Source organism: Lepidochelys kempii, chromosome 6 (assembly GCF_965140265.1).
Source record: "Lepidochelys kempii isolate rLepKem1 chromosome 6, rLepKem1.hap2, whole genome shotgun sequence".
NCBI classification, from domain to species: Eukaryota; Metazoa; Chordata; order Testudines; family Cheloniidae; genus Lepidochelys; species Lepidochelys kempii.
In genome coordinates, this window is record NC_133261.1 from 80,368,442 (window position 1) to 80,394,275 (window position 25,834).

At 42.9% G+C, this 25,834-nt stretch overlaps 1 protein-coding gene across 1 annotated transcript in view; it reads right to left on the bottom strand.

The window, feature by feature from the left end:
* The window catches only part of STXBP6 (syntaxin binding protein 6), a 209,446-nt gene extending 183,870 nt beyond the window's left edge, over positions 1-25,576 (bottom strand). The window contains exon 1 of the mRNA XM_073348899.1: positions 25,451-25,576. The gene's annotated coding sequence lies outside the window, so the exon portion shown is untranslated. The remainder of the gene's footprint in view (positions 1-25,450) is intronic.
* Between the last annotated feature and the right edge of the window lie 258 nt (positions 25,577-25,834).

A 25,834-nucleotide genomic window follows, 5' to 3' on the forward strand; every position in this document is an offset into this window, starting at 1 on the left:
CTTAGGGCTTGTCTTCGCTACCAGGTCAACACTGCTGTAATCGATGCAACAGGTGTCAATTTAACGGGTCTAGTGAAGACCCGCTAAATGGACGGCAGTGTGCTCTCTGGCCGATTCTGTTACTCCAGCTCACCAAGAAAAGTAAGGTAAGTCGACCGAGAGCCTCTCCCATCAACGCAGCACAGTGAAGACTCCCTAGTAAATCGACCTAATCTACATCTGCTCCAGCTATGTTATTCATGTAGCATAATTTAGGTTGACTTACCCTGGCAGTGTAGACAAGGCCTTAGCTAATGACCAGAGACAAAGGGCACCAAAGAAATTTTCAAGATTTACCTGTTGCTGTTATCTTCTTGTTTGACATAGTACATATCCTTTTCTCTCGGCAGGTGAAACTTTAAGTACAGAATGTATACTATGTGAAAAATCACTTCCTTAATGTCATTAACAAAAACAATGGTTTCCACAATGCCAAGGAATAGAGCAGAATTCATATAAAAACCATGTGTCTAACAGAAGAAATAGAACAATGAAACAAAAAATAGACACATTAAGATCAACACTTAAAACAAATCATAGAGGCATACAAATAAGCCACCAACGTGTTAAGATATTCACAGTCCTTGATCATTTAAAGTCCATACAAGTTCCTTAGAGACCTGTTTACTAACAGTAGATAATCCATACAATTCCTTCAGACAAAACATACTGAAACAATATTTTTGGGAAGAGTTCCAAAAAATCAAACCAAAAAAAAAAAAACCCCAACCACACAATCTTAACTCTTATCCCATCGTATTTAGTTAAAAAGTTCATCCTGATACAAGTGGATAGTGCCTAACGTGTTACTATTATGGAACACACGCACTGTTATGAAACTAGCCCAAATAATTCAATAGCTGAATAATTTACATAGAGTACCAACACATTCAGTGTTCTTTGATCAAATGAGAAAAAGACCATCTGCCCTGTGCAGTAAAATGTGGTCACCCATACAGCTTTTAGGATGCTTTGAAATGTGAAGAACCACTAATTTGAAAATGTACACAATGTGGGTTATAGCGTCAACTTAATTTATAGCAATTCTGACAGGGACGACAGCCTGCTCACAGAAGGTTGCTAAAGGTGATAGGAAGTGCATGACCACACATGTTAAAATATAAAAGTGTACATAAAATGGACTGGTCAAAGAAAAAATAGATTATTATTATTTGCATTACAGTAGCACCTAGTAGCCCCAGTGATGGACCAGAGCTCCATTGTGCCAAGTGCCTACAGACACAGAATCCTAACCTAGACAAGCCCCAAGACACTTTTTACACCACCTCAATAAAGCCGTCCATCCACAGTGTAATGATGAAGTGAGTTCTCAGACCTCTCTGTTCAGGACATGATTAATCATGTAATCAAACATTTATAGTACAAGTAAGGCTGAGGTATATATTGTGCCAAAAAGAGATAATTTGCATTACTTACTTACATCTGTCAGATATGACCAGTGGGCTGTGGTGTTGTAGCCATGTTGGTCCCAAGATATTAGAGAGAGAGGCGGTGGGTGAGGTAATATCTTTTATTAGACAAACCTCTCTTGGTGAAAGAGATAAGCTTTCAAGTTTACACAGAAAAGAAGAGCTCTAAGTGTGAAAGCTTATCTCTCTCTCACCAAGAGAAGTTTAATCCAATAAAAGATATATAATTCAGCCACCTTGTCTCTCAGATATGAACAGTGTATTTATGTCCTGTTTACACCACACCCAAACTTCTCCATCAAGTATCTCAAGTATTCTTCTATTACATCAACATTCCTTGTATCACACAAGAGGCCTGTGCAATGCGTGCTTCTGGCACATTGCACCAGGAAGTAATTGCAATGCTTGTACCTAGGATGAATGTATCCAACAGTTTCAGAAGTCACGTGTAGCGGAGCCTGAATAACTGAGCACATTAACAGCAGTAGACAGTGCACTGTATCACTTATAAAAGGTGATGCTGGCAAGTGTCACACAAGATGACAAGACTCCTTCTGAATGCTATAGTGATACTGTCACTGCAAATCAGTTGAGTTGTTGTGATGTTATTGAAATTGGTGATATCACAGTGTGGTAATGTGGCAATTTATGCAAATCAATAAATATGCTGGACAAACTTTTCAAACTCAGGTGCCTACGTTTTCGGTTACATATTAGGAGGAACTTTCTAACTCTAAGGATAGTTAAGCACTGGAACAGGTTACCTATAGAGGTTGTGGAATCTCTGTCAGTGGAGGTTTTTAATAACAAGTTACACAAAAACCTGTCATGGATGCTCTGGGTATACTTAATCCTGCCTCATCATAGGGGAATGGACTAAATGACCTCTTGACGTTCCTTCCAGCCCTACATTTCTATGAGTCTATGAAATCTGAATAATTTGAAAGCTGGAAATACATTTTGCATACATTGTCACTTACAGCTGAACTAAAAAAATCTAATTAAGACAAATGACACACATGACATGTATGCTGGCGTAGGACAGGAGTTCTGGGTAAAGAGCTGAATTAGAACATTAAATGGATTTGGTCACTCTTCAGGAACTCCAGAAATCAACTGAGAAATCCATGATCCCTATTTCTAGTCAAGTTTTTTTTTTTTTTTTTTTTAAATTAAGCGTATGCCTTGAGCTACATGAGTTTTTTCCCTGTAATAAGTGAGTTCCAGGGACACAGATAATCACCAATTCTTCTTAGTCTCCAAAAATAGGTTCAGAATGAGCAGTTTCTGGGATGATTAAACACACTTTTGACAGAACTTCATAATCTAGAAAAATAGCCATGTAAAACTCTGGATGGTTTCCAACCTGTTTCTTACACTGCCAGCGTACAGTATGATGCACTGCATGAATCAGTTGCCAGGAAGAACTGCAAATGAAATTCATTAAAGTATCCTTAGAGAGGAGCTCTCTTGCAGTATACAGCAGTATCTACTGTCCTGTAGCACAATAATTTAAAGGAAGATAATCTAAAACAAACAAAAAATACCAGTGACAGTGAAGCAAACATTTGCTGCTTTTTAAACAAATGTATAAAAAAAATTAAATTTCCATCTGAATAGTCAAATCCAGACTGAGTGCTGGACAAGTAGGTGCATGCCCAGTGGCCCAAAAAGCCAGTTTCTCACAACCCCAAACAGCGTGTTTAGTAGCATCTTGAGTAGCTGAGTACATAGACACTGGACCTCAGATCATGGTCTCCCACGCTAGTGTGAACTGGTGACAGAACAGAGTACACACTCCTAGTGATCTGGTCACTCCAAAGTGATGATTTAGCTTTCCCTACTGTAGGACATGTAAGGGAGATCAAATATTCCCACCAGTTCTAAATCCGTATTCTCTTCAACCTCAGAAAAGAAGAGTTAAAATCTACTATATCTGATCCAAATATGTCTCCCCAGGTGAAATGTCTAAATGGTGCAGGCTGCTAAGTTTCTTATCCAGAGGGAAAGGGAGGCTGGAGAAACTGTTCATGGGTATGAGGAGAAGAACAGAAAGAGGATGGCGGGTGAGGGAAAGAACACAAAGGGAAAAGGATCAATCACATCCTTGAACACAAGAGTAGAAAATGAAGTGTCATAAGAGTAAACAAGCATGTTATTCAGATATATAAAACTTAATATTTAAAGTAAAATGCTTTTGAAAATGCCCAGCTATTAGAAACCCCCTATCAACAGAATACATGTAAACACTTATAAGTATAGGTCCAAATTCTTAGTCACACAAACAGTCCCGCTAACGGCAGCGTGGCTACTTGTAGGATTACAAATGTAGCTCAGAAACATTCTGAACCAAAGTCATTTCAAGTCTGGTCCTCGACTTCTCTGTCAGGGTCAGAGTTCTGACTGTATTTTTCCACCTTAGACCGTTGCTACACCTGATGCCAACCCCTAACACCAAGAATACAACTCCTATTCCAGTTTATAACCTATGATACCAACAACGACAGGGGAAATGGGGCACTAAGGCTCATCTCAGCAGGTAGCCTCCTTGGATTCATCTGCACCACAGCTAGAATGTGCTTCCCCACTCAGATCAACTGACACGCACTAGTTCGCCAAGGGTAGCAAAAGCAATGGCTGCGGTTAGCTGCCCAAGTACTTATTCAAGGGGTCCAGGTGGGTTTGTACTCAGGTGGGTAGCCCAAGCTGCCACCTGTGCTGTCCCTAGTTACTGTGCACTTTTTAGTATGTTGCCTCACACATAGGGTTGCCAACTATCTAATTGCACAAAACCAAACACCCTTACCCGGCCCTGAGGCCCCACCCACTCCATTCCTCCTCCCTCCATCGCTTACTCTCCCCTACCCTCACTCACTTTCGCCAGGCTAGGGCAGGGGGTTGGGGTGCAGGAAGAGGTGAGGGCTCCAGCTCGAGGTGCAGGCTCTGGGGTGGGGCCAGAAATGAGGGGTTCAGGGTGCGGGAGGGAGCTCCAGGCTAGGGAAAGAGGTTGGTGTGCAGAAGGGGGTGAGGGCTTCGGCTGGGGCTGCGGGGTGAGGCCAGGGATGAGAGGTTTAGAGTGAAGTAGGGGGCTCCGGGCTGGAGCTGAGGGGTTTGGAGTGCAGAAGGGGGCTCAGGGCTGCGGTGTGGGAAGAGGGGAGGGCTCCAGCTGGGTGTGTGGGCTCTGGGAGGTAGTTTGGGTGCAGGAGGGGGTTCTGACCAAGACAGGGGATTCGGGTGTGGGAGAGAGTGTGAGCATCAGGAGGGAGAAAGTGGTTCTAGTCTGGGGTGTGGAGTTGGGGTGTGGAAGGAGGTTCAGGGTGCGGGCTCCGGCCAGGCAGCGCTTACTTCAGGTGGCTGCCAGAAGCGACTGGCATGTCCAGCTCCTAAGCAGCCAGGGAGCTCTGCGTGCTGCCTGCCCCCACAGCTCCCATTGGCGCGGAGTCCCCATGGCCACTTCTGGGAGCCATGCAGAGCAAGGGTAGGCAGGAAGCCTGCCTTAGCCCCGTTGCACCACTGATCTGACTTTTAGCGGTCCAGTCAGTAGTGCTGACCCAAGCCACCAGGATCCCTTTTCGACTGAGCATTCCAGTCAAAAACCAGATGCCTGGTAACTATATTCAGGCAGAGCTTGTGTGTGTCTGTCTCGCCACACTCGGAAGAACGCTCCCAGCTGCAGTGCATATGTACCCTTAGTTTACTAATTAAGGGTCCAACATCAGACTCCTCAGAATTAATAGGAGTTTTGCATTTTTGAGTGTGAGAAACCTGACCCCAAAGTCCATAAATGTTCCATAAGCAACTTAGAATTTCATGTAGTGTTAAATCTATAATACCATTTCCATTCATATTTATTAACATTAATTTTTGATAACATTATAGTAGAGCACATAGGCTTTGAGACAACTGCATATGTAAAACAGAGGTCATACACAAAGTGACCAGGATCCTTTGAGAGACACTGATTATGCTTGATAGAAAAAAAACACGAACGAAAAACTGACATTTTACACATAGGTTCACTTCTGATATAAACATCCCCTTTATTAAAATAACTATCTACAGTAAAACTGAAGCAGCATGCTAATAACTGATATTGTGATGTTTAACCATAAAAGACCCCTGAAATGTCAGTGAACAGACCTTGAAACATATTTTTTACCACCAATATTGTGAATTTCAAGCTTTGGAAAGTCTTATCAGTCAAGATATCCCTATGGTAATTAACTCTACAAATTGTTACATTTAATAAATTAGTAATTTGTAATATTCCAACTACACTGTATGAAAGAGTTGAGACAAATGATTTAACACGGGTTGCAGTAGTGTCCATCATCATATTACCACCTTCAAGTTATGCACGTACTGTATGCAGATGACAATGCTAGTAGGATTTTTTTCCTCCAAAACCATAAATGGTTCATGAGGGGGAAAACAATAAACTAAATCTTAAAATCTAGTATAACCAATCTGCTCACAGGGATACATCCCACCCCAGAAATCTTACCTGCTTAAGTAAGGAACATAATCCCATTTTTAATTTACATAATCCCCCATTTTCTGGGCCAGCAACATGGAGCTATCTTTAACTGCAAGCAGGTGTGATTCAAGACAGACAGACCCTCTTGGAATATAGAACAGCAGGGGATTCATTTTATTAGTTAGCCTAGTTGGATCTGTCTTATTTCCTGCTCCCCCATCCCCCAATAGATCATTCCCCCCAGACACACACACAAACACACTTTTTATCAGTCAGACAGATATAAGAGAGAGTTGGGGGGGGGGGGGGTAGAAGGAAGAGGGAAGGTGATTTGAAATATTTAGCATCCATATGTACATCTATTAGATCAGGCAGTCTAATCAAATAAAAATCCATATATGACACAAACTTAGAAGCATACAAAGGGCCATACTCCCAGGTCTGGCTGAGCTGTGCTTATTAGAAGACCCGAGGTTGAGGAGGAGACATTCTCCTCTCCCCAATCCTCAGCCCAAACTCTGGTGTAATTTAGAACACCACAAGGGTTGTTTTAAGTTTTCCCTAATACAACAGTCCCCTTGAGACTACTGTGACATCCTTTTCATGCCATAGGAGTAGCATGACAGAGACACGGGTTGGGATTTGACTCCAGGTTCTCTCTTCTATAACTGGCCGAAAATGCTAGACAGAAAAATAAGCTCAGGATTTAATCTGATTTATGGAAGGAGCCTGCATAGCAAGAAATATTTAGGCTCTAACGTGATTGTATTAGTTATGCGTAGTTATTTAAAATCTTAGGATGTAATAGGCAATCTTGAATCCTAATCATGTTCTCATTGGAGCTCGATTGACTCTTACTGATTTACAGGATCAAACGACCAAAAAAATTGCTTGCATTAAGGCTCAAGAGATTTTGATGTCATCCCTCAGCCTCTTCATAAGAACAGAAAAGTCATATCAAGACAGGTTAACAGACTGCTTTAATAGATGACATTTGTAGACTAATATTTCCCTCTTGATTCATAAACAATCAATGAAAGGTCACAAAAAACTCCTTTGTAAAAAAAAAAAAAAAATTCACTACAATATAGCTCTTCAATGGCACTGCAGGCTTTGCCACCATGAGCTGGCCTACTGATTTATTATCTTAGAAGGGATAATAATAAAAAAACAATACTGAAATTATTTGTAGTTAAGAAGTGGAAAAAAAATTTGTCTTCTTGTTGAGAAGACAATAAATGCTATCATCCATATCTATCTGTACAGATTTCCAATCATTGCAGTATTAAGACATAATACAAATACAATCTATCAAATTCTGTTCATTAAAACACCTCAACTCTCCACCTCTACGTCCCTCTAGTTACAGGTACTGTCCCCACCAATACCACTTAGATGGCTGTCTTCCAAGAGACCATCACAAGGAAAGCCTGAGCAAAGAAATGGCCTTGCAACATGACTTCCAAGTATCAAGACTAGGCCTCATGTTCATTAGCTGAAAGGGAATTTCTCAGCAGAAGGCCTTTCTTGAAAAATGACCTGCACACCATGCTCTACCCACTTGTCACCCAAAGGTTTCATGCTATGACCTACCTAAGAAACTGCCTCCCAGAAGGTACTCAGTCCACGCCAACTTTCAACTAAGTGAATTACTTTTAAAAATGCTAAAAACAAAACAAAATGACTAGAATTTTTCAAGCGAAAAAAATGCTTGTGACGAAGCGGGAATGTTCTTAATGTTTTTTCTGAATACTGTGTGGGTGCCTCTGTTTCCCCTATGCAGTTCTTAAGTATCTAGGTGGTGGGACAAGGGTGTGTGATTGTTGCAGAGCCCTAGAAGGGCTGCACAGAGAATGGCCGAGACCCTGTCTCCTGGCAACTGATGGCCTGGGCCCCTCTCCTCTGCAAAGGTGCTAACTGAAGGTGCTGGAGAACAAAGAGATCAGGTGACCTCCTGGCTTGGGAAAGTGACAGACTGGAGGAGGAGCTGGGGGAGACTGCTGGAGAGGGTTTCAGTTTTGGAGCTGGCTGGGAAAATGGAGGGAGGGTCAGATGGGGCTCTGGCTTCCCTGCCCCCCACAGATAGACCTGACTGAGGCAGCCTGGTCTCTGTACCCTCAAGCTCCTTTTTAGACAATGTTCCTGTCGTCTAATAATCCTTCTGTTTTACTGGCTGGCTGAGAGTCATGTCTGACTGTGGAATCAGGGTGCAGGGCCCTCTGGCCTCCCCAGGATCCCCATCTGTGCAGACTCGCTGTGGGGAGCGCACGGTGTGGAAGGGGATGCTGAATGCTCCCAGGTCAGACCCAGGAAGGTCGAAGCTGGGTAAGCTTCTTGCCCTGGAGACAGTATGCTCACAGAGAGGAGGCTTCCCCAGAGTCCTGACTGGCTTCGTAGGGAGTAGTTCCGAGCATTGCCCAGTGACTCCGTGACAATGCTCAATACCCCTCAGGTCAAATATTGCTGAAGGGCTTCTGCTCAAATAAAAAAACAAACAAAAACAAAAACAAAAAACACCTCTCTTCTCAAAATCTGAAGTTATCCAGGATGGGAAAACCATCAGGTTCAAAGTTGAAAATTCTGCAAAGTTGTTAACACATGAAAACAGGACAGTGGTTTTAAGAGAAAATGTTATACAACCATAACCATGGCAATTGTTAGCAACTGATGCCCCGATGCTTATATGTACTTTTTTTTTTTTGGGGTGTGGTAAAAATGTACTTCCAGCATCAAAGTGAAACGTGAGACAGAGTTCCTGGCTTCAGCCAAGTCCTAACAACTATATCATATAGTGTAGGTTTACATTAGATTTTTGTACCTCAAGTTTATTGATGATCAGTTAATAAGATGTAGTTAACACATCAATAGAGACAAGCATAGACATTCCCGGCATGTTTGTTCTAAGCTACAAATGTTTGTTCTTTATCCTAGGCCTAGTCTACGCACAATCTGTGAACAGAAAAGTCTCTTTCAAGAAGGGGGTGGGATTTTTGGGGGGGGGAGGGGGGGTTGTTTTGTTTTTTTAAATATTAAAAGAGTTACACCGGTAAAACTCCTTGTGCAAACACAGTTATACCAGTACAGCACCATGAACTCCAGAAGCTAAAAAAACACTAGTGTTTATTTGTTTTTGTTTTTGTTTTTTAATTGATTTTGTGCTTTTTGGTCCATCATGATTTTTGATCCTCCCCTCAAGAAGAGCAAGACTGCGAGTATGTGACAATTAGTTTTGTCAACTGCCTCAAATCCACTGAGAGAGATGATTCTGGCCCCTGCTGCTGGAGCTCTTCCAGGCTGCCTGATAGCAGGAAGCTTCCAGGACTCTCGCCTGGACCCCAAAAAGCTAATTAACTGTGTCCCACAGAACTGCCCATACCCCCGCCCAGCAATACATATGCATGCCCCACCCCCATACCAGTTGTATCCTTGAAAGTTTTTCCCCTCATCTGCCACCTATCATCTCCACAGCCCCAATCTGGTCCTGCAGCTCCAAAGGTTTCTCCCATCCCTCTCACAGGCCTAAGGAATGGGGAATGCAGTCTTCGTCTCCCCCTTGTCAGGCCTGGATTTGCAGGGATGGAGAAGGGAGTGGAAGAAGCAGAAAGCAGACTGACCCATTTTTCACAAGGCAGGGTAGAGGAGGGAGCAGAACCACTGTGACCTGCTGGGCTCTTTCTGCTCCCTCTTGGGTGAGAATGGCATCTGCTGCTCCCTCTCATGGATCCCCAGCCCAAATGCTCCTCTCTAGAGATAGGAAAGTGGGGAAGACACCTAACTGGTATGGCGGCGGGTATCAGAGAGAGGTTCCCCCAGCACCCGTGAAATTCACGAGAGCTGGAGCTTCTCATGTCATTGAGAAATTGATTCCAGCCCCAGCCAAAACTGTGTTACTCCTGAGGAAATCATGAGAGTTGGCAACACTGGGGTGTAAGGGACCTGTATACAGATAAATGTGTCCACCCTAAGTGGATTTTAAGATTTTTCCTGCACTAGAATAACGAAAACGGTACAACTTTTGTGTTTAGACAAGTCCCTAGGGATCATCCTATGTTTAAGGACAAACATTTGTAGCCTTGCTCAAATGTGTGCAGAGGGCCCATACTAGTCTTTACAAACATTTAAACTATCTAGTTATTTGGCAAATGACTCAACATACAGAAATTTAGCGAAGCCCTTAGAAATTGGAACTGCCATTCCCCATCTCCCTGTCTGGAAGAGCAAGGCAAGAACTTCCTTGTGATTATCATGTGGCTCCTGATCTAGCATGCTGCCAACACATTACAGCGTGGTTGGTTAAACAAACTACATACATTAAAACAAACATCCAAGCCCATAACGTTTATTGTTCTTTAGCTTTCTTTTGTGTAGTAGCAAAGACATTGCTTACTACCCCACAACCTTCCCTCAACCATAATAAGAACAAGGCAGATTAAGTATAACCTGGATTCAATTCTACTGCTGAAGTGGATTAATTCCAAATCCCCTCCTACCCCCCACCCAACCCTCTCCTCAAAAATTATTGTTTTCTTAATTCAACACTTCTGAACCTATTCCAATATAGTGGAAAGTGCGAATACCACTTAGCATGTGTGGGAAGAATATAAATTGGGATCAAAAGGAGAGCACTGGTAATTTAAAAGAAAGTCACTTTTCATTAATAAAATCTTGTTCTACTATTGTTAAAACATACTGCAGTTATTTTATCACCCTCATTCTTCAATTTAATTCAGATCATGTCCTGTACTGAGTTTAACATCCAGTTCTAGTACATTCTACTGGATTGCTAAGCAGCCTAATACCATTTTCACCCCTCAAAGTCTTCACTATTCCTTTCAGGTAACTTTATACACACAAACTTCATTTACATATATCCACACACACACAAAACTAAGAACAATTTCTCCTGCAACTTTATACCAATAGGAGCAAAGGTGCAAATCCTACCCAACTTTCACTCTCATTCACCTCTGATAGAGGCTAAGTCTATTACGCAAGTGTTCTTTAATAGAATGAATGCTCTTTACAGTGGGTGGAAATGACCCCGAGATTATCGCCTGCCCCCTGGCAGAGAGCCTCCCTAGCTGGTGTAGAATGGATGTAAGAGCTATACACTAGCCTTGTACTCATGCCTGAGCATAGGGAATGAGGTTGGGGGGCTGTGGTCAGAGTGCACTATGCCTATTCTCTGCTTGGTAGGGCCCAGGAGAAATAGGGTGTATGTCAGAGCAGCCATTTGGCAGGTATGAGACTCCACATAATATCACATCAGCTAACTACTACTGGACTCATATTTTGGCACTATTTTTAATTATTGCCAGTATAATTACAAGCTCTCAGGGCTTAAAATTCCAGCTTGAGAGATTCCTCAGGTTACGTGTTTCAAAGACTTTCCCAATGATGCATCTACTGGGTGGTGGGGAGAGACGGAGGGGAGAGACTCCAAAAGATCTGCTCGTACTACCACTCAAGTCCTTTTTTTAAAAAAGGGATGTTTCACCCTTAAAAAAAAACATTTATAGCCATCTGTTTCAGTGATAGTGGCACTACTGTACTTTAGGCCTTTTGCTCTCACCAACCCTGGTTTCTCTGTAGCTAACTAAAATGTTGACCCATTGGCTCCCTTTCTGGAAAGGAATGATGAGGTAGAAAGCAGATGACCTGCTTTTGAAGATGGGAGGGGGGGGGGGGGGGGAAGTTCGGGAGCAGAGTATCTGGAGCCACTACATTTTTCATAGAAAAAGATTGAAAGAAGCTGCTGTGCTCCCTATTTCCCACTGGAAGAGCGGGAGTGAGGATCTGAGCCTTCCATGTACCTTGGGCTGGGCAGCTGCAGGAGTGTCATCCTGCTGATCGCTAATGGTCAACAATGCCATATGTCCAGTACCATCAAGAACTAGAGAAATTCCAGTGGGAGATCTTCAAAGTTTCAATAGATATTTGGAAACCTTGTAGAAAAATAAAATCTTAAACTGAGAATAGTACAATTAACAGGTTCAGCCAATGAGAGATCCCATTATGCAAGGAAGGCTTCATCCATAGGGATAAGATATATTTACACTCTTGCCATTATTTTTCACCCCTACAATAGTGGAGAAACCAATTCTGTCAGTGTTTGTGTCTTGATGTCCCACAAATGCAAAGAGTCAATAAGCATTAGAAAAGATTGACTCCTCAAGTTAAATCCTTTGAGCATTTTACATGTGCCTGCATGTGTTTTTGATATCACCAACTCCCTAATGTAAAGTGGAAGCTGCATTCCTTACAGTACTTTAGTTGTTACCTATTTGACCAACTGTAGGAAGAGAAAATAGAAGACTGAAAGTCCGATCTTATAACTTGGCAGGTAGGTGAAGGCAGAATGGATTTTAAACAAGTATTTATTTGTAACTTAAGTACACAACTGTACACAGTTAGTGATCTGGAATCCTAAAACAAATTAGTATTTTTAATAGGCTGCATCCAATATTGCAGCAAACTTGTGGCCAAAGTAGTGGAATCACAATGCCTATTGATGCAATCTCAACTGGGATAATGCTGAACATAAATGTTGGACCATATTAAAGAAGTTCTGTACTAAAATCACAAATGAGTTTGATTCCCCATAGTTTAAATTCCAGGATATTACTAATTAAGAGGTCTCTTGATTTTTGGTACTGTTTCTCTCCCTCTATGTGTGAAACTTGCAAGCTGCTAATTGCGTTAGTGCATTCTAAGACAGAGTCTGTTCTCAAAGCAATTCACAGAGAGAGAGACTCAAAGCAATACTCTGTAGCAAGAGAAACAGCACCCAGAGACTCCCCACCCTTTTGCTGTATTAACAATTGTGATTAAAATAGAGATAGAGGATGTATGTGGATAATAACTGAATGATCAGGGAGGTGCCAGCCTAAGAATCCAGTGTCCATCGGCTGAAGAAGGCGTCAAGTGGAAATAACCAGAAGACCCTCGGAGGGCAGACTGGAATCCACCCAACAGCCTCAAGGATGGGAGAACCAAAGAACAAGATAACATCTAGCAGCACGGAGCTGTCAGGAATGTGCTATCTGCAGATTGATTCAGCAACAGCATGATGAAGCAATTCCCATAGACTGACATAGGAAGAAATTCCTATAAAAATGGACTCTAGAAAGTGAGAACTTTGGGGGGTCTGATTTTGCAAACCAACTTCCAGATGCATCAGATGAGCATCTGACAAGGCCCTGCTCCCTCCTCATGCCCAGGCCACCTGGCCAGTGGCTTGGCATGAGCAACTCTAAGGCTGGTAACTATGATAAAAACCTTGCAAAACGTGTGTGTGTGTGTATGTGTGTGTGTGAGAGAGAGAGAATGTGTGAATAAATATGAGATTGAATGGAATGTGATAGCTATAACTAACTGCTTACTATGATTCTTTCTGTATTCACAATAAATGTGGTATTTTGCCTTTTTTCCCTTTAATAAGATCCTGCTGGTTTTTAGTTTATTGGTATAACATAAATATTACAGGGGCATGTCTGGCATATGGAAACACCTGCTTTAATCTTTCTTTTTGTCCTTCATTCAAGCTGCTGCAAAGGCAGGATTCAGATGCTGGAAAGGATTCTCCCAGCACTATATGCTTTAGAGAGGTGGGGCACTACTTTAGTAAGTTTTCTTCTTTTTTTTTTTCTTTTACTTTCATGTTTATATTTTAGGCTGTTTTAAAAAAAAATGAACAGGCTGAACACTGAACTTGCATACTGTTTTTTAAAAAAGAAAACCTAGTTTGGCCCAAGTAGAAACTGAGCTCCTCTCCTCTCTCAATGCAATAGATACTCCTTGGGACCATAGTAGCATTTAGTAATCCTCCATCACCACAGGATTTCATATGGAATAGCAGGAAGTGACTAAACAGAGCATCAGAGCAGACATATGGATGCAGCTGCAGAGAGGGGCAGTGCTGTACCAGTGATCTCACAAGCAAGACTCATGCTCACAGGCAGACAATAAGGGTAGGTCTACACTACCGGTAAAGTCGATCTAACTTATACTGCTCCCCCTCCCTGAGCCATTCAAGTGTTATTCAAGTGACCGGTGATACGTCAGCAGGATACACTCTCCCATCAGCACAGTGCATCTTCACCGGAAGCAGTACAGTGGCGCAGCTACGCCAATGGAGCGCTGTAGCGTAGACTTTCCTTAAAATACTAGTTTTGCTCTTATAGTATTTACTTGGATTTCTTTTTTTAAAGAAAGAGACTTTCCTTTCAGCTTTCGAGGAGCTTTAGTCAACTTTTCAAACAATTTTTTTCTTCAACATTTTACCCACTATAGTCACAACCACCACCTAAGATTAGGTGTTTTCAAGTTTACTCCATGCAGTTGACAGCAGTGTATAGAAGTCTCACTGTCCCTGAAAACAGGAGTCAGTTCCCCCTTCAAGACTCATTCACATAGCAACAGGCAAGAATTTTTTTTTTTTAAACAGGATTGAAAAAACCACATCTAACGGAGATGTAGTACCTGAAACTACTTGCAACTCATTTTTTAAACTGACTTGATTTCAGATTGACAAAATCCCTTTAGCAACAGGGTTATTCAGCCACCAGCAGTGCAGAATATGGCAGCAACATGTGCTTTCTAAGAGTAATTTCAATGAAAACTCCAAGGGGATCTTCAGTTATGCAGAAAGCAATTACACAGTTGGAAATAGGCCAGGAGACTGGGGTTAATAAACCTACTCTTCCAAAAAGTACCTTAGTTTTATGTTTAATCGGGGTGGGGGGGGGGCAGATTGTATCACCACAGCAACCCAATCAATAAGTCATTTACTAGCATTTACATTATTAACCCAACACACAATATCACTCAAGCCACTAACCCTCAACTGTGAGGTCTCATACAGTGGAAAGACAATTTTAAAAGGTCCAGAAAGATCAGTTTGGTTTATTCAGCTCTCCAATCTTTATACAAACATGAGATCTATGCAAATACTTTAGTTAGGGAAATTTGTATTTGATTTAAGTTCTGCTTTTCAAAATAAACATCCTCAAATCAAAGGAAATGAACCAGTTCAATTATTCCGTATGTCAAGAAAAGAGGGCATCTGTAAATTGGAAAAGAAACAGAGCATCAGATAAATGTTAATTAAATTAGGGATAGCATATTTGGAATTAGTGAAGGAGATGACAGACACTTTTAAGGAAGTTTGTCAAAATTCCACTTCTGAGTTTTCTACTATAGATATTATTTAGCTGTATATTCAAGCGAGCAGTTCAAGCACTTTGGGACTAGAATGCAGTTTACCTGAACAACAGGGACACCATGCGAGTGAAGAGAACTGTGCCCTCAGGAAAATAAAAGACCTGTGCTGGACACAAACCATCACCACAGTCTCACCAGATAAGAAGTTCAGTTCTTGCCTGCAGTATGCAACAATGTTCATAGAGTTTAAGGCCAAAAGGGACAGTTGTCTGGAACCACTGCAGCACAAAGCATGGCAATGAATGGTCCTGGGCTTTGGTCGCATTCAAGCAACATTTGGTCTTTATCTTTCTGTGTTAGCGTCAAGAGAGTGATATCATTCATGATCACCAGGTTGAAATAGGAGAATTTTTATAAGGGAACAGTAAAAGGACCCCGTTTCATGCTGGGTTGCTTGAGCTTGGCTAAAAGGGATCATCCTGGAGAACAGCCACACGGCTGGGGGTGGGGTGTGCTGCACATCCACCCGAAAACCGCAGCCCTTCCTTTTAAATGTGAAACCCAACCGGCATTGCTTGCTAAGGGAAAGGATGGCGCTGCAGTTTGAAACCATTCCCACATGTTATGAAGGCAGAAAAAGCCAACCCGGTATACCAAAAGGATTACCATGGCTGTCTGGAACCCAAATTCTGTTGCCCAGCCGTTTGTGATGTGTCACCATACCGGCAGGCACACAGTATAAAAGGCAAAATGTGATCTTGTACCTAAACCACATGTGCTGCCTGCTGTGAATTGCTTGATTCACTGTGAAAGAATCTCCCTTTTGTTCTCAGAAACGTATCATCTTAAATTTTACTCTCCCTTTTTATCTCCCCTCTTTATCTGTGCAAATGTTTCTATGCTCCCCCTCTCATCTCTGTCCCCGAGGTTAGCGCAGATTAGAAGTCAAAAAAACCACACTTGCGATTACATGTTTTCCGAGCTCAAGCAGTCCTCCCACACAGCTTAGTGCATGGACGCATTCAGTGGCAGAGGTCAGGAAAGTATTAAGTGAGCGCGAAGAGTAGAGGCAGGAGGCGATGCGGAGGCTAATGGGGGAAGGAAACTGACATGATGAAGCATCTGTTGGAGATGCAGAAAAGCCAACAAGAGCACAGACCCCCGCTGCATCCATTGTATAACCGCCTGCCCTCCTCCCCTAATTCCATATCCTCCTCACCCAGTTGCCGAGGAACACTGGGGGGGGGGCTCCAGGCACCCAGCCACTCCACTCCAGAGGATGGCCCAAGCAACAGAAGGCTGTCATTCAAACAGTTTTGTTTTGCAGTGTGGCTACAATAAGCAATGTGGTCTTGTCCTTCCCTCCTCCTGCACCACATCCCACCTGAGCTACCTTGTCAGTTATCTCACTTTTTTGAGAGAAAGAAAGAAAGCATGGTTTCAAAACAATAGTTACTTTATTTCCTTTGCCAGTTGTGATTAAATGGGGGAGGGTAGTTGGCTTACAGGGAATTAAAATCAACGAAGGGGGCAGGTTTTCAGCAAGGAGCAACACATACAACTGTCACACTGTAGCCTGGCCAGTCATGAAACTGGTTGTCAAAGCCTCTCTGATGTGCAGCTGTGCTCTTCTAATCACCCTGGTATCTGGCTGCTCAAAATCGGTCACCAGACGATTTGCCTCAACCTCCCACCCTGCCATAAATGTCTCCCCTTACTCTCACAGACATTATGGAGCACACGGCAAGCAGCAATAACAATGGGAATGCTGGTTGTGCTGAGGTCTAACCTAGTCAGCAAACGGCACTAGAGAGCTTTTAAATGTCCAAAGGCACATTCTACCACCATTCTGCACTTGCTCAGCCTATAGTTGAACTGCTCCTGACTACTGTCCAGGCTGCCTGTGTATGGCTTCATAATGCCCAAGGACTTAACTATTGGCATTTCAATATCCCCAGTGGTAATTTTCTAGTCTAGGAAGCAAGTCCCTTCTTGCAACTGCTCGAACAGCCCGGAGTTCCTAAAGATGTGAGTCATGCACCTTTCCCAGCCATCCCACGTTGATGTTGGTGAAACGTCCCTTGTGATCCACCAGTGCTTGCAGCACCATTGAGAAGTACCACTTGCGGTTTACGTATTGGTTGGCAAGGTCGTCCGGTGCCCAGATAGGGTTACGTGTTCCGTTTATCACCCCACTACAGATAGGGAACCCCACTGCTGCAAAGCCATCCAGTATGACCTGCACATTTCCTAGACTTACTATCCATGATAGCAGAACATCAGTGACTGCATTGGCTACTTGGATCACAGCAGTCCCCACAGTAGACTTGCCCACTCCAAATTGATTCCTGACTGATGGGTAGCAGTCAGGCGCTGCAAGCTTCCACAGGGCTATTTGTCAGGGGAGCTCTCATCTTGGTATTCCTGCGCTTCAGGGCTGTGGAAGGCAACTCACAAAGTCAAGGAAAGTGGCCTTACGCATGCGAAAGTTTCGCAGCCACTGTGAATCACCCCATACCTGCAACACTATGTGGTCCCACCAGTCTGTGCTTGTTTGCCGGGCCCAGAATCGGCATCCACTGTATCAATCAGCCCCACGGCCGCCATGATGTCCCAATCGCCACAGCCCTTGCTTTCAGGAACGTCTGTGTCCATGTCCTCATCACAATCGTCCTCGTGCTGGCATCTCTGAGCCTGGTTCTGCACGTACTCCAGGATAATGCGCGAGATGTTTACAATGTTCACAATAGCAGCAGTGAGCTGAGCGGGCTCCATGCTTGCAGCGGTATGGCGTCTGCACAGGTAACCCAGGAAAAAAGGCGCAAAATGATTGTCCGCTGTTGCTTTCACGGAGGCAGGGAGGGAAGGAGGGGTGACTGACGACAAGTACCAAAACCACCCTCAATAATGTTTTTGCCCCATCAGGCATTGGGAGTTTAACCCAGAATTCCAATGGGCTGTGAAGACTGTGGAAACTGTGGAATAGCTACCCACAGTGCACCCCTCCGTAAGTTGATGCTAGCCACAGTATTGAGGACACACTCGGCCGACTTAATGCAATTAGTGGGCACATACACAATCAACTGTATAAAATCGATTTCTAAAAATTGACTTCTACAAAATCAACCTAATTTCATAGTGTAGACATACCCTTAGCCTCACAGCATCAGAAGGTTGGGACTTATGGGTTATATGTATAGGATACATTAGAAGGGGAACTTTCTTTCCTGGAAGTTGCTAAAGACCACAAAAGATACAGAAATTCATCAAGTGTGCATGAAAGCAAATGAAGCACCCCGTTTCAGCCTTAAGTTCCAGTTTTCCAAGAATAGTTTTGAAGTTGTAATTAGATTCTTCCCAAGTACTGAGAACGCAGCATACATCAAACCCATAACTATAATGCTCAGTTCCTGCCTTAGTTTAATATATATTTCATTGGGTTCTGTCATCCCTACAGTTTAGAAGGAGAAAAAACACATGGCAGAGCAATGGGAGCCAGTCCATCCAACTTTCATTGACGGCAACTGGAGTCCTTCCATTAACTTCAAAAAGAGTCAAGTAAGTCAATGCATGTTTTTAAAGTTTCAAATCATGAATCTGTATGTGCATATTTTAGACTCTGGTAAATTGAAAGTGATAATCCTCAGGCAGCTTTCTGAGGTATTCAAACTGGTTTGTGAAGCAGGAAGTAATTTCTAAGACATTTATACATTCAGTCTCAGGTGCCTATTTCAAATACAAATCTTGTTTTTTTACTAGGGTCTTGGAAAGTAAGTACCACTTTACAAATTCTTTTATTGGGATAAACTAGTCTTCACCCTGTGATGTGCATTAAAAAAAATCAACAGCTGCCAATGTGTGTTGAACCTGGCAGAATAGAAAATTTAAATACACAAATATTGAACTTACACATTCATTTTTAAATTGGTGTGTTTTAGAAAAGGAGAAAATTGGAACCTAATAAAATAGTCAGAAGCAAAAAAAAAAAAAAAAAGATTATTTTATTACGGAATTTAATTTCTGTCCTGAATAAGAAAAATAAACACCCGGAGAGTTTTCAAAATGTTCAAGCCACTCATGCTTTTGAAACCTCCAGCAATCACATTTATAAATAGAGTTCTGGTACAGCAATTCCCAGTACTGGTATTACAAAGCTATTGTTAATCCTAGATTTCTATCAGTTATCACAAAGGAGCTAGGATATCAATATCAGACCAGAGCAAAGTATTAGGGTCACAGTCAAAAAGCAGAAATGGGGGAAGACAAGCCTGTGCTCTTGAAAACCTCACAGCTCCTGTAATAACCCTGTGATAAGAGATGCTGCCTACAAAACAGTAGGGGATGCCAGTTTTACCTACCATATATTCTCGTTCATAAGCCAATTTTTTTTAGTAAAAAAAGGGGTCGGCTTATGAACCGGTATAGAGCAGGAGAGGTGGACACAGCCCCTCCCCGCAACAGAGGGGGCAAGGAGAGGCAGTACAGCCAGCAGAGCCAGAAGGAAAGAGGCGGGGCCAAAGACTCTCAGCTTCTGGCCACGCTGCTCTCCCCCCAGCCTCTGAAGCAGTGGCCCGGCCCCACCCACCGGAGTAGGCTGCGGCCAAGCCACCTGGCCTGCTGAAGCAGCTCCAGCCAGGCCAGAGACATCCTCCCCTGACCCACCCCAGCTAAGTTGGGAAGGGATGGGATCAATGTGGGGATCCCGGGCTAAGGGTAGGGTCATGTGTGGGGGTGATCACAGGGGTTACTCCCCTGACCCTCAGCTTCTCCCACCACCACCAAAAAATTTCCCCACCAGTTGCTGTCCCAGCCCGTCAGGGTAAGCAGCTGGTGGGCCGGGACAGTTTGTTTACTTAGGTTTACCTCCCTGCCTGCGGACGCTCAAGGTAAACAAACCATCTCTGCCTGCCAGCAGCTTATCCTGATGGCCCAGGAGCCAAAGTTTGCTGCCCCCTGAATTAGAGAGTCGGCTTATGAATGGGTCATAAAAAAATTTCCATTTTTACTTATCCATCTTGGGGGGGGTCGGCTTATAAACAAACCAGCTTACGATCAAATATATACAGTAATTTGGCAAAAGTATAATTTCAGGCTCCTTACTTTGAAAGGACCACTTCCCAATTTGCATCTCAAGAACACAGGAGTCAAAATGCAGAAGAGTGCCTTTTCTTTTATTTCATTTTTTAAATACCATGTTTGTTTTGCTGTTAAAGGACCCAGATGCTTCAGCAATGGATGCATGCATGTATATAAAGAAATGTATAGCCATTTTAAAAAAATACTTCCTTTACACACAGAGTCAAGATCATGTCATTACCAAGTGTCAGAAAATTCAATGTAAAGTTGACACCCATGCCAGTGTGAGTTTAAGGGGTATTAGCATCCACGCCAGAATTTCACTGCTTTAACACAGAAGTGTTTATATATTTTTTTTTAAAATATTTATAAAAAAAGCTTTGTAATCTAAACATTATCCTCTAGGGCCTAGCAAGTGCAAATAAATATTCATAACCTACACCAAGGGTAATCAGTAGGCAGCCTGCAGACCAAATCTGGACCGCCAGACACTTTTGAATGGACCCTGAAATCTTTTTATTTACTTATTATCATTATTGGGGGGCTTTATTATTTTCTCTGAAGTCTGGGCCTTGACTATACCTTGACAAAGAAACTGGAACCTTGACAAAAAATGATTGACTACCCTTACCAACAGCATTACAAAGCCAAACAGACCAGTACTGTGCTAACGAATAAAAGCCAGACAACAAGACTAACGTAGTTTCATCATGTAAACTGAAGACTAAACACAGAAAAGCAAGAGTAAAAAATAATACCCAAAAAGAGAATTTCCTTCCTTTATTACTAATTTTTAAAACTCAGTGCAATTGTCACCAAAGGATGTGAAATCTTATGCAACATGCTGGACCTGTTGAACAAATATTACATAATGGAATTTCTGAAATTCCTTTCTGACCCTTCTTGTTTATAACCCAAAACGTGAAAATAATAGTCCTCATTTTTTCATCCTAGTTAACGTCATGCAGATATTCTTGTTCGGGTATCAAATCCCTTTTTGAATCCTAGAATTTGTCTTAATATCCTTTTTAAAAAAGCTAAATATAGGAGACCTGTAAATAAGCTGAGAATATACTTATCTCAGGAATCTATCTACTCTTCTCATGGCTTTGGATATTAGAAAGATGCTATAAAATGCAGTCTCATAATTCCATATTTGCCTATTTAGATATTAGTATAATTTGTTGTACTGTATTTAAGTTTACAGTGTTCCTTTTTTTAAAATTAAAAAAAAAAATTAGACATGACAGGCCAGATTCTCTCTTGCAGCTGCGCTCTTCTTGGTGCAGGAATGAGTTCAAAGGGTCCAGAGCCAGTAACGGCTTCCCAATTTTGAGGGCCAGTCTTCACCAGCCCTGGAGATCCATAGAACAGCCCCTCAGCATGCAGAGTAGCACTGTTTCAGTGTCATTTTTAACTCAGTTGGTTTAACTCCTGGGTGGACAATCTGATTCTGGTTTGAACCAGGCTTGTTTAGGTTTAGTTCCACACAGTTAGAACAAGTATAAATTAAACAGCCATAAATCAAGCAAACTGAAGTAAGTATCAGCAAAGGTGTTTGCACCATTTCAACTAGACAGGTTTTAACAAAAACTGCAAGTTTGTTTGTGAACTAGACCTATGATAAACTTCTCTAGATGTGTTTCAGAGTAGCAGCCGTGTTAGTCTGTATCCGCAAAAAGAAAAGGAGTACGTGTGGCACCTGAAAGACTAACGAATTTATTTGAGCATAAGCTTTCGTGAGCTACTGCTCACATTTGCTCCAACCCCTCAGACAGAGACAAGCACCTACAAGATCTCTACCAAGTGTTCTTACAACTACAATACCCACCTGCTGAAGTGAAGAAACAGATTGACAGAGCCAGAAGAGTACCCAGAAGTTACCTACTACAGGACACGCACAACAAAGAAAATAACAGAACGTCACTAGCTGTCACCTTCAGCCCCCAACTAAAACCTCTCCAGCGCATCATCAAGGATCTACAACCTATCCTGGAGGACGATCCATCACTCTCACAGATCTTGGGAGACAAGCCAGTCCTTGCTTACAGACAGCCCCCCAACCTGAATTGGAATTAATTTGCAAAATGGATACAATTAACTTAGGCTTGAACAGAGACTGGGAGTGGATAGGTCATTACACAAAGTAAAACTATTTCCCCATGTTTATTCCCCCCCTCGACCCCCTACTGTTCCTCACATGTTCTTGTCAACTGCTGGAAATGGCCCACCTTGATTATCACTACAAAAGGTTTTTTTTCCTTCTCCTGCTGGTAATAGCTCACCTTACCTGATCACTCTCATTACAGTGTGTATGGTAACACCCATTGTTTCATGTTCTCTGTGTATATAAAATCCCCCTACTGTATTTTCCACTGCATGCATCCAATGAAGTGAGCTGTAGCTCACGAAAGCTTATGCTCAAATAAATTTGTTAGTCTCTAACATGCCCCAAGTCCTCCTTTTCTTTTTGCAGATACAGATTAGCATGGCTACTACTCTGAAACCGTAATTACAGTTATTCTATCTAGATTCAGCAATGAACAGGCTTTTATTTATTTCACAGTAGAAGAGAACATGTACATAACATGTAGAAAATGGACCTGGCATGTTTGTTTGTGTGAGGGGGTTGATGAAAGACAGGGACAAAGTACACCCCCACCCCTTATTTGTTTCTGAATGTTATAGTGTAACCTATTGAACACAACACACACAATGGAAAATTCATGCACTTCTCAGGGAACATTTCTCTTTCAAAAGTTCAACTGGACAAAATATATAAAGTTTGAAGTGTCATGGGATATTACAAAGAACACCAAAAAAAAAAAAAATCAATCACACAAGAACTCCCTAAACAACTAATTATTTTCAACCCATTGTCTGTATTCAAATCAAAATGTACTGCTGAAAAATCATGAACCTCCTCACAGGAAAATAAGTTGAATTGAGTCTGAGCTACAAGAAAAATCTATTTATCTTAGGGCCTTTTTCAGAACACATCATCATGTTATCTCTAAATGCAACACTGTAAGTGCATCAAACTTTCATTTTACTGATCAGGATCTTTACCCCAGAAGGCAAACTGACTACCAACAACTCCAGGAAGTTTGTTTGCAGGACTAATTCTTAGAGATAATGGCTTCCACATTCCCCCCATCACATTCCTCCCTTGGCTGAAGGAGCTGTTAAATTATCCAGTCTTGGCAAAGTGAGGAAAAAAAGCTTCCTATTTGAACATCGATATGGTTAAACCATCACAGGGGTTTCTTTTCTGTTTTCTCCTTCAAGGGGAATTTATTTTCTTTTGGTGATGGTGGTTAAATGACATTAGAATAGCTACCTACACCTACAAAGAGCACTGCTATTAAGAGGACACAGGAAAATTAGAGATATGGAGGATGGGGGAAACTGCCTCTTGCTAAATGTCCAGTGCTGTTTAGTCATCCAATTTAACCAATGCTATGTCTGTTCCTTTTCTGTCACCTTAAGGAGAGAAGAAGAGACACAGCAGGTTTGAGTGACCTCCTCCATAGAAGTGTGCTGCAGCCTTGATTAGATATACCTAGCTGAGGAGACTCAGAGTAGTGCACTGCCCATCCTCCAGTTTCAGTAAGGGGAGATGGAAGAGTCTATTCTTCCTTGTTAATAGGAACAGCAGAATATCTGAGGAGGTACCAGCACTCTTCTTGTCAGATGACCTGGGAGGAGAGAGTCTTTTAAGAATTTCTCTGTTAAATTGCAGAGTACTGATTTTGTTAATTTCTTTGTTAAATTGCAGAGTGTTGATAACATCAACTCTGCCTCACAATAAAGTTAGACAAAGGATAAAATGAAGGCATTCCTGAGAGATAATTCACTTGAGCTGAGATGGAGGTTAAAAGGGGACATTCAGGTGACTAACTTAAACCATAAAATGTAGACACTGGAGGAACAGAATGACAGAAGTGAGCTCAATTTTTTTGTTTTTTTTAATGCAAAAGATTCCATCGCAGCGTGTTGGATCTTAACAGCACCACTGAATGAGGCTTACAAATCTAGTGGCACTGTCCACACTAGATGAAATGGAAAACAGTAAACAGACAACATAATTGTGAGCAAAAGTACCTTGACAATCAAGTGTCTTGTTTAAACGTGTTTTATAAGTAACACATATAAAACAGTTTAAAACATTATACACTTATTTTTATCCTGATCTTTATCCCTTTAAGAATCTCACCAGTAGGAAATAAAGGAAAATGACCATTTCTAGACTGCCTAATCTTTTCTGGAAGAATTCCCTACCTCCAAGTTTAACAGCCCTTCTCTGCTATAGGAGAAGCATATTTAGCTAGTGAGCAGAAAGATCCCAAGGAAGGAGGACGACGAAGACCACAGGAGCCTTCTCTTCTGCTCTTCTTCTTGGTCCCTCCGCTTTCAAAGCCTTAGAGTGTAAAGGTCAAGGGTAGACAGGCTGAGTCACACTCTGATCTTAGTTACACCAAGAGCTCCAGGGACGCTGTCCTGATTTCTACAGAAAATGCCGCCAACTCCAAACTCTGAGCGGGGGTGCCCACCCCCACGCAAAAATCTCACCCTACCCCAGCCCCCACGCAAAAATCTCACCCCCACCCCGTGAAACCACCAGACAAACACGTAGCAAGAAAAACAAAAGCCACAGTCAGCCACTAGAAACCCAAACGATCCGCCTGTAAATATTTAACTTTTGCTACTGTAACTACCAACACAGGAGTGCCGTCAGGAACTGGGAACTGTGCCACTGACATCAATGGGAGCAGGATCTAGCCCTTAAAAACGCACTATCCCAGGCTGATCTCTCCGCGCCAGAGGCTGATCGCAGCACGTAACAATGTGCTTCTCCTAGAAGAAAAGCCGGGCTGGGTTTACACTGGGATGACGAGCCCCAGCCCTTCCACGACTGGCACATGTGGGCTTCCAGAGGCGGCTTAATCCTTCACTCTCGGGGCTGCTACTTCTTCATACTTCGCGGGAGAACATCGCCCGGCAGCGTCCAAACCCCGCACACCCAGCAAGAAGCGAAACCAACGGGGCAGCCGCTCACCGGAGCCTCTGCACCACAAGAACTTCAGGGCAGCTCAGCTGACTGACACACGCTGCCGCTACTACCCGCAAGTTACACTGGAAAAAGCAAAGCCTCCCCCGCCCTCCAGTAACTACTGCAGCAGCCACAGCCCTGCCACGCCGCCCTGCCCGCGTGTAACTCCCGGCTGCAGCGGGGCAAAGCAGCAGTGGCCGCGGGCAGACCTACCTTCGTGCCCGGATCCTGCCGCTGCTCTGCCCGCGCTCCGCCTGCCAGCCGAGGGCTCTAGCGCGCCGCTCTAGTAGTCGCCGCCGCCGCCTGCCCCGCCAGCCTCCCGCACTCACTCAGCCACACGGAGCCTCAGCCGCCACGCAGCTGTCAGCCCAGAGGCGTGAGTGCAGCCTCACGTGCAGATGCTGAGCCAATCCAGAGCGCGAGACTGCCCTCCCGCCCATGTGAATTGTGATCGCTCCAGGAGCTTACTTCAGGTTTGGGACTTTCCAGAGGCGGGAGAAGGCGCAGGATCCCAAGTGAGCAGGGTTTTGATCCTGCTCTGCATCCTCCTCCCCACCAATGTCCAGTGCAGGCTGGGGGCCAGCAGTTCCCTCTGAA